A 9,923-nucleotide genomic window follows, 5' to 3' on the forward strand; every position below is an offset into this window, starting at 1 on the left:
GGCAAAAGTGCCAAACACTGCCCCACTGTGCCGCTGAGATAAGGCAGTACATACTGAATGAATTACACCTTAAGCCGTTAGCACTTGTATTATTCCATTGACTGAGCTGCAAATGTTTGACTGCAATCAAAATGTCAGTCAAGATTTGCACTGATCAGTGATTAACTCATTTAAGTGTCTAGCATAATGCACTATACAGAAACTATATAGAAATTACCATAAATTACCATTTGTGCCACCTATTTCAAATACCCTCCAATAAAATTCAAATATAAAAAAGAACTTTATATGTTGTATGATATAAAACTTATTGTCTCTGCATTTGTACATATATGCATTTTTGTCTTTAAACATAATGGAAAGCTACATAAAGAAATAATTCCAGTCAACACAGTATCTGTTGGGGCAAATATTATACTTTTTACTATGATGACAACATAAGGTTGATTATATCAATATAAACAGAATCATTTAGGCAAAAAAAAAAAAAAAACACAGGGTCATGTCAATGACAAAGAATGTCATGCTATACTTTTTATAATATGTACTGTATCTTACAAAAGGACGTGTGATACCTTGACCTAGTTTTTGCAGTTGATAAAGTAAGCTGACCAGAGGGCAAAGGGCACAATTAAAGTAAAAGCTACTAAACTACAATAACGCAGACATGTGCACACATGACACAGAACTGAAGTCTACAGCTGTGTACACAGCACACCTACCTAATTACACATGAAATTATCTTGCAGCACCAGTGTCACTGTCACAGCCACCACCCAAAACCTTTTATGTCCCTCTATCATTGGTTTCCACAGTTCCCTCAGGCACATCCAATCAGCTGAGTGTCTTGGCTTGTGCCCCACACTTCAATATCATTCTTCTCTCTCCTATAGATGTCAGACACACACACACTACAGCTTTCATATTCACCCCCAACAGTCTGGCAATAAATATACAATGTGATTGGATAGAGTTTCTCATTCACACACCCATAAATTACCAGACACTGTCGGAATAAAACATTTCACATGCACACAAAAGAAAAGCTACACACTCAAAAAAATACAAAAAAAAACAACAAAAAAAAAACAGGCATATCCAAACTCCAACTTAGATGACTTGTTAACCATGCTGCCAAGCAAGTCCCTGCCAGCCACTCAGTGGTGACACTGGGGCACATGCTATTAGCCATCTCCCTCTTCTTTGTATTCTAGAGGGGGAAACTGTCATCTTACTATTCAACTTCATCATACATAAAAAAAAAACATGCTGCTGAAAAAAAACAAACACAAAACTCAGCAACAGAACAACTACCTAAAACTGACTTAAATCCCATCAGGGGTTTATGAAAACCACAATGAAAGAGAAATTGATGTAATAAAATATTAATGTAATCTATCACTTGAACTACAGTGACAAAAGGCTGGGGTTTTGTGTTACTGGCCTGAAAAAAAAAAAAAAAAAAAAAAATTCCCTGAAGTTGTGTAGCAGAAAATCCTGCCTTTGACCTTGGAGCCTGGACTGCCCTGAGCTGAACTCAACAGAGGTAAAGGGAGCTTAGAAAGCTCTACATTGGTTCTCTGTGCAAACAATGCCCTTCCAGGAGGGTGTGTACGTGAGCAGCAGCACACAGGAGCCAAAGGCAGATGGGGGTGGGGGTGACACGGGCACTTAGGAGAGAGGAGGGGGGAAAAAAGACACTAATTGTTAACACTTTCTTCCCAGCCTTTCACCAGCAGACTGAATAGGTCTGGTTGTGCAAGCAAGACAAAATGCACTTTTCTTTTGATCTCTTCAGTAAGTAGCTGAAGGGATCTATGACTGTGAACTCAGCTCTGCTCACAAAGCAGGGCATACAGTTAGTAGTTTATTTAAGCAGGAGTTCATTTGATCAGTTTTGTTTATAACATTGTGGCAGTGTAGGTCATCGTTATTATATACACAAAGTTTTACATGTATCAATGAAACAGTGCCCGTGTACTTAATTTGCTGTTCAACTCATGCTGTTTGATACATGCTCAGGAGGTGTCCGCTGCAAATGAGTCACTGCTTGTGCAAGAAAACCTTTCAAAATCAATTTTTCACAAACACTGTTTTTAACAACACACTAACAGGTATCAGTAGTAAATTACAAAAGTGGAGACTATAATGCAAAACAATAGATGAGGAAATGAGATGAAGTGTAAAGTCACACTTTTTCAACTCAAGAGTAGATATCAAATGCTTTGCTTTCACAAAGGGGTGTGTATTTATTTTCCTGTTTTAAATGAAGAATGAAGCTAACTTTAAATCTGCACAAACAAATTCACTTAACTTCCACATGCACCACAGTACACAGGCCTCCGGAGACTAAAGAATAATGCACGCATGGTCTGTACATTACTGATATTTTGGCGTGGTGTACAACTTAGTATAAATTACAACTGAAAAAGTACCTCGTAATATAAGAATACTGGCAGCTATTTAACAATACTGTATGAGATTTACACAGCTAGAACACAAAATCATTAAAATGTTTATGAGCCAAGCCAAATTCTTTAAAGCTCAAACTCTTCCCCTAAATTTATTATCATCACCTGACTTCTCAATGAAGAACACCAAGACGAAAAACATCAGACTAGATTAAATATTTGAGCATAGTCAGCTAAGAGGATGAGATGACCTAACAGTGCGTCTAGACTATGTTATAGTACAGAGATAAGCAGAAGAGCATCAGTTCACTATCTGAGCACACCATTAAGTCCACCTACAGTTCACAGCACCTGAAACCTGCTCTCATGCACGCACACACATACTGTTTTTATGGACTAATCTAACTGGAATATGTTTGACAAATACTGCATGTTTATCCACATCCCAACCAATGCAGTATTCTACTCCTCAGGATACACTGATATTCACACAGAACAGTCACACTGATTCTTTACACACTGCATACTGGGCTGTATGACCAAATTACAATATTAACCATATTTCTGGGGGATATACACGGTGTAATAAAAATCGATCAACTCTGAATTCATTTAAAACCTTCAGCTTGGAGTAAGATTTTTGCAACCGTATCTCAAAGAGACATTTATAATCCCATAAATTACATCATGTTCTTATTACTGGAAATAGCAGTTATCCTGCACCACTGTGTCTTCTATATCGTTGATTTAGGAGAATTGTTTGGTTAAGTATTAACAGCTCACATGCACTTTGCCAAGTTCCCATAAAAGGACTAGTTTATTAGTCATTCCGTGATATCAACCATAAAGGAAATGGAAGTAACACCTGAGAACTGGAAGGTTCAAGCTTACACAGCCAGTAAAGCCTGGCATCACCTTGCCAGCTTGGTAATGGGTCACCTTCTTTCCATGACATCCTGAAAAATGATGTCTGTTTTACAATTAATAACATCTTCTTAATATCAGACACCGGTCAACACAATGCAAACTCAAAGTCTGCATCATGACAAAAGACAGGATACAAAGCCTAATACAAAACAAACATTGAAGTTTGCCACAGTAAAGACAGCTGGAAAAGTCTGGGAAATGGACTGATAAAGAGAAAGTGGAGTTGGTAAAACGATGGAAAATGGCAGGAAAGATCAACTAACAATTATTTTAAATACTGGTTTAGTATGTCACATTTATAAATTTTGAAATTTATCATCTTGTATATAAGAAAACAAAAAAAATCTTTCATCTTTCAAAGCCAAAAATATTCATTTTATAATAAAAGTAACAAACCTTAAGCCACATATGAAGCTAAAAAACCAGTGGATGTTTGCCATTTTTGTGTTATAAGTGACAATCAATTATGAAATTTGAATGTAATCAATTAACTAGTTACTGAACTAGAAGAGTATGGTATTTAGAGAACTAATGGGAAATACAACCTAGCATTTCTACAGTATTAGATATAGAGATAAAACTGAAAGACAGGAGTTAATGAGCCTGGGAAACAACAGTGTGATGTATAGACGACCTTAACTTGAGCAAGAATGTAACCCTGGCAACTGGGAAAGCTATATCTGGACAGCAACTCTACATGAAAAGAAAGTGGTCAGAAAAACCCAAATACCAACCACTCACTTTCTAAAGAGCAATCTGCTCTGCTCACTCAACATGTAGTCCCTTAAATCTGCTCTAGGAGCTGGAAGAGGAAACAGAGAACTTTGGTTCAAAGCATCTGACCCATATTCCAACTTAATCATCTTATGGATTTGTGAGATTTAGACAGGAATAACAGCTAGTCTGACCTCTGAATGTGAAATCTGGAAAAAAAAAAAAACAAACAGAAAATGAATCACACATAACATTAACTAGCTCATGTGCACATCACATCAAAATGAGGCTTAGCTTTATTATACTTATTGTGTTACAAGTGTCACAACACTCATTCTGAAAGAAAACTAAACAAATTTTCAGATTTTCACATGGCCATGCTTTTTACACTGTACACATTTAAGCGAACATGTGTTTCTTTATATTCAACCTATTAACCTTTCACCGATGACTGACTAAATTATCAGTAATGACAGTTACACCAAGAGGTCTACAACTTGTCGCATGAACTGTTTTCTGTGTATTCTGGCAGCTCAAAGACAAACAGGTCTGTCAGAGGGCAAATGAAATAGCCTTGGGTCATCTATTCAGCAGGGTTGGTTCAAAGGTACAAAGAGACAGGCCTAAAGCTAATTTTAAAATTGGTATGACTACTTCAGCTCAGACAGACTTAAATAGAATAGGCCCATCATTTTTTTCCACACATAAAACGGTACAATTAGACTGATAAAATATCCTTTAATTCAGGTGTGTTGACGTTTACAATTCAGGTAGGAGATAATGTGCTGGATCAAGATTAATAAACACACTCTGAACACAGCAGCAGTGCAGGAACAGTGCAGGAGAGAAGCAGCATGCTAAAATGCTAAATACACTGGACAAGCCAAAGTGTCTTACTAATAATTAAAAAGCAGTGAAGAAGACTTACTGTGCTGATGCAGTAGTTAGCTTATTATGTGATGACTGTGTGTGTATGAAGGGTGTTCTCCCCTTAATCATATCCCCATCAAATTAAATGCTGTGTGCTGCTAGTGCTGCTTCACCGGCCGGCTTCTGTCGTGTCCTAAGTGCGTCCTGTCAGAAAGAAAAAGAAAGAGCAACAGTGAGGCAGGGTGGAGGTGGGGCTGAAGGGAGAATGAGAGGGGAGGAGGGACACGCAGAGAAAAGGCGTGCTATTTATCACGGTGTGAGCCTGAGACACAATGGATACATGAAGAAACCAAAAAGAAGAACAAGACAGTGGTCTGTGAGTCAATACTAGTCCGGGTTGTTGTGATACAGAAGTAGGTCGATATTTCCTCTTCCTTGTGAACACAGACATTTGCATCAGCCAAACAATGCAAAGCTCCAGGCTCCTGGTTTCTAGTGTTGTAGTCAAATTAGATTCACACCTATAGTTCAATCTTTATCACAGCAACAATGAAAAGTGTGTTTCTCGGCACTGCTGGTCACTGATTTACCAACAGTAATCAGCAATTAATTATCAGCTATCTAAAACTAAACAAACCTACACTATTTTTTTTACAAAGGCTCCGTTACACTTGTTGAATCAATTTTGTGTTATCCTCTTTATGCACTGATGAAAGCTTATTTTGCTAAACTATAACATTTAAGATTACTCAGTGTCTTGACACTAATTTCAATTTGAATATTTAATGTATATTTACACTGGAAATGGATTTGCAGTGGCAAGTTCAGACTATGTCTGGGGGAGTACTGAAACATAAATATTTACCTATAGCAAAAAGCTGTAGTGTGAACAGCGATAAGTTCAACACGTAGCTCACAGAGGCCACTTGTTTAAATCTGGATTAAGTTAATGCTGGAAACAAAATGACACAGTGGTGTATCAGTCATAACAACAAATTACTGACAGGACTACTGCAAATGTATGGTCACAAAAAACAAAGAATATTGTTGTTATCACTAATTATGTCTCTGTACAACATAACTATCATAATGTAGGACAATTTTCATGCCTTTAGCAAGAATGCACATTGGTAGTTAATTCTGGTCTGCTTGTTTTGCACAGCACTTTTAGGTCAGTCTAATTTGAGGATTGCATGTTCACCAAAAAAGGGCTTTGCCGCCTCCTCTGTTATCTAGCATGTAGCCTGATAGAATCATGACATCACAGGAATTTACAAAAAAATATTCAATTACATCACACAATGTGCTGTCCAAAAAGTAGGGAGTTTAAAGTCCTCTACTTTGCTCAACTCTCTAAGCTGAATCCATTTTCTTTTAAGGAATCACTGCCACACTCCTCAAATACATTTGCTGACTGACACAAACAACTATTTCGCAACGTAACATTTGAATTTTGGACGGCTTTAGAAGTAACTACGCTTAAAAATGAAAAATAAAATTGTAGTCAAGGCAATACAAACACTAAAACTAACTGTGACAACTGAAAACAGCTGTTATTCCAGTATGAAGTGCACGCACTGCAACAAGGGCCAAGAGAAAGTTGAAATTCCCCAAACACACACACACACACACACACACACACACACACACACACACACACACACAGTGTAACAGCCTGTTGGCAGGAGTGGCAAAGTTCACTGTAAACAATTCTGCAAATCTTTTCCAAAATAATAACACATTTAATAAATTCAGTCGTACAATCAAAGGAGTCCAGGTTTTATAGTACAATGTCATCCTGAACACTGGTTGTGGAAATTCAGAGCAAATGAAAAACTACAATTAAATTTCACGTCTGTTCTGTTTGTTTTGAAAACATATTAAATAACCCTAAACAGTTTTTGTATCAAAGAAAAAAAACTGACTCAAAACTGTTTTTTTCACCCATGTTTGCAAAATAAACCTTTACAAATATACAATGGAGAAAAGGAGTGAGAGAGAGAAAACCTGTTTAAACTACTGTTTTCCAACTGTGCCTAAATTAGCTAATTTACAATATATGATTTTTTTAATGATTGTGTTTACTTCCTTACCTTAGCCTGAGGATTATAAACATATAAACTGATACATACCAAATCCATCCAGTTCTATCAATAACAAAAATGTCAGTAGTGCCTTTGAAATATGTTTAAACACGTTGCAGTTTCCTTTAAGTGTTCTTTAAAAATAATATTAAGTGTTCTTTAAATATCTATACTGTCTATACAGTATTCCAAACTTAGTTTATATTTAGGTCAGCACAGTTTTTAGTCCTCAGTGATGTTGAGCACTAAATGCACAGCAAATCATGTGTAGTTTCTGTGCGGTACACAGTCTGTGTCTGCAGTAAACATGAAGCCCTACAGGAGCTAATCTTACTGTAAGACCAAGACATGCAGGGTTACCAGGAAGGAGATGACTTCTTTAGGGCATGTATTGGCAGCTTTTAGCCAGAGAGCACCTGAAGATTGCGTTTATTAATGCAATGGGCCAATGGCACAATGGGATTTTGTTGTGATGAAAACACATATCCCTAAACCTGACATTTGGCCAGAAACCTTTACTTTCACAGGGCGTTATGTTATTATATATGTTTGTGACAGACAGACTAACAGACTGAGCAAAACCACATCAGAGAGGGTGAGGCCAGAAGATGAGTAGCAGCTAGAATTATATTTACTGTTAAATACTGACAACTGCTTTATTCACGTCAGGCCAAAAGGCTGCGATTAAAGTTACACACACACAGTTAAAGCCGGTGTTTCAGATGATGTTAGAAACTGGACAAGTATCATCGACACTTCTAGCCAAGGAGGAGCAAGTCCACCCTGCTCCGTTATGAAAATCCCCCCTCACCGAGTCCCACAGTTTAAGAAAGAAACACCGAAACGACGTGTCAGTCCCCGAGCTGTGAGTGAAAGGACGAGGGGGCAGTTCAACTTACATTTTAGTTCATTCCTGCTTCTTGAAGATCGCAGTCGCTGAAGTTCCCCTCAGCAAACTTGGAGCTCAGCTGTCACAACGGCTCGTCGGATGGGTGTTCCATTTGGTCGTCATGAAAGCAAGGCATCATGGGATATGTAGTTCTCGCGACGAAGTTCTTTTCACGCCCTATTTTTTTGTCAACAGTAAACCTTTTGTGTTAGGTTTTGTGTTGGTTTTGTTAGGGGAAAAAAGGCTACCTCTAACCCCGCCCATCATATACTCAGACATCTATATAAAATGATGGCTGTAGCTTTCAGGTTGACTATGGCTTGACTTCATAGGTGTAGCCTACATATTGTTATAGATCATCGTGTGGAAATGGAGCAGGGCTCTATAGTTGCAACTGGTCACATGCTGAGTATTTTAAGAAAGAGCAATCACATCACACCCTGTGGATATTTTTGGTTGCTCTATCAGATACAGATCATACAGCTCAAGCCTGGGTGTATGTGAGGCAACAAACTGTCAGGCCTAAATCATTCCAAGCCTATATAATCTGATGTATCATCTGCTAATAAATAAACAGAAAATTAGCTATCATTGCTGATTACCTTAGCTGGGTCATTGCAAACTATATATGAGTGGGGCAAATGCTGAGCTATTTCAGCCCTGAGAGCCAAACCCACCTGAGAATGTGCATGGAAATACCGTGCAACCTTGAATGTACACACACACACAAACACACACACACGCATACACGCATACGCCGAGAAGACATAACAGATGTGTCCGGTCTTGCTGAGTGCAAACTAATTGTACGAGTCTCTGACAACCTCTAGTGGTAAAAGTCTGAATGAATGGGGAGAATGCAGTTTTCAAATGGTTCAAAAGATCTCTATAAAGTTTGTGGATATCATTTGATTCCGCAGTTTTCATTTTAGACCAGAACAAATAGGCCAGTCCTAATTTAATAGTCTGGAATATATATTTTTGGAATAACAGAAGCTTTATATATTACTGGAATAAATGCTTTTCTTTAAAGAGTAGCATATTTGACCTTGAGTGATTATTCTGTCTGTTGTTTCCAATCTCAACTTTTAATTCAACATAGAGTAGAGAATTCCTAAAAGTGCACCGAAATAACGAGAAGTTTGAATATCTACAGTTCCATGACAAGTGAACAAGTGACTCTGACCAAGTTTAAAACAAAACTGTTCTATTTTATGTCTTGGTTTCACTGTTTCTCTTATTTAAGTCTCACATGTACAGGAAATACCACAGCCACTAAAAGATGGGTTAAGTATGTACAAGTGAGCACATACAACTTTTCCAAAATATTCCTTAGCGGTCAGCCAACACAACAATGTTAGTGTGTCTCATGTTTGTAAGTGATGATTAATAATTTACCACGGTCTCCTTCAAGCCATTGAGTTAGCAGTCTGCTGCAGGCCACTTCCTCTCCCAAGCACAGTGGGGGGTGGTATTTCCTGTAGAGGATGAGACAGAGGGTAAAACAGGCAAGTATTGTAAAGCAGGAACATTATCTCAGTGTGTCCTGCCCTTGGAATGAAAGACATATTCAGCCGCGTAGTGAGATTCATGATCTGCTTGTTGGGAGGTTACAGGGCAAAGCTGGAGCCAAAGCAGCCAGACACCACTGCAGAAGCCTCTTTGACCCCTGCCTATAGGATATCTAGACAAGTTCTAGAGAAATATCAGACTCTATGAGTATATTTGTAATGTGATATTCTACGGAGGACAAGAACATATAGCTATCTGTTCATGTTTGTTCTCAATTAGAACAGCTTTAACAAAAAAATAACTATTTTATACAAAAAAATGACATCAATGATTTCACATTATCAAATGATAAATATTAAATCAGTGCTGAAACAAAGTCGGGGCCGACATGAGCTGCAGTTTCACATGAGTCCTACTCTTTCAAATCCTGGCTAATTTTCAAAATAAAGACGCTGCTGTGCTCAAAACAATGGCACCATTATGTCACTGCTGCCACTGTGTCCACTATCCAGACAT

General features: G+C 37.9%; 1 long non-coding RNA gene across 1 annotated transcript; it reads right to left on the reverse strand.

Moving 5' to 3' along the window:
• Positions 1-512: 512 nt before the first annotated feature.
• On the reverse strand, positions 513-8,122 carry LOC113128603 (uncharacterized). The gene is made up of 3 exons (XR_003295524.1): positions 7,906-8,122; positions 4,981-5,126; positions 513-887 (listed from the first exon to the last, which is right to left on the reverse strand). It is a non-coding gene; the product is annotated as an uncharacterized LOC113128603 (long non-coding RNA).
• Between the last annotated feature and the right edge of the window lie 1,801 nt (positions 8,123-9,923).

The sequence above is a fragment of the Mastacembelus armatus genome, chromosome 1, assembly GCF_900324485.2.
Source record: "Mastacembelus armatus chromosome 1, fMasArm1.2, whole genome shotgun sequence".
Classification (NCBI taxonomy): Eukaryota; Metazoa; Chordata; class Actinopteri; order Synbranchiformes; family Mastacembelidae; genus Mastacembelus; species Mastacembelus armatus.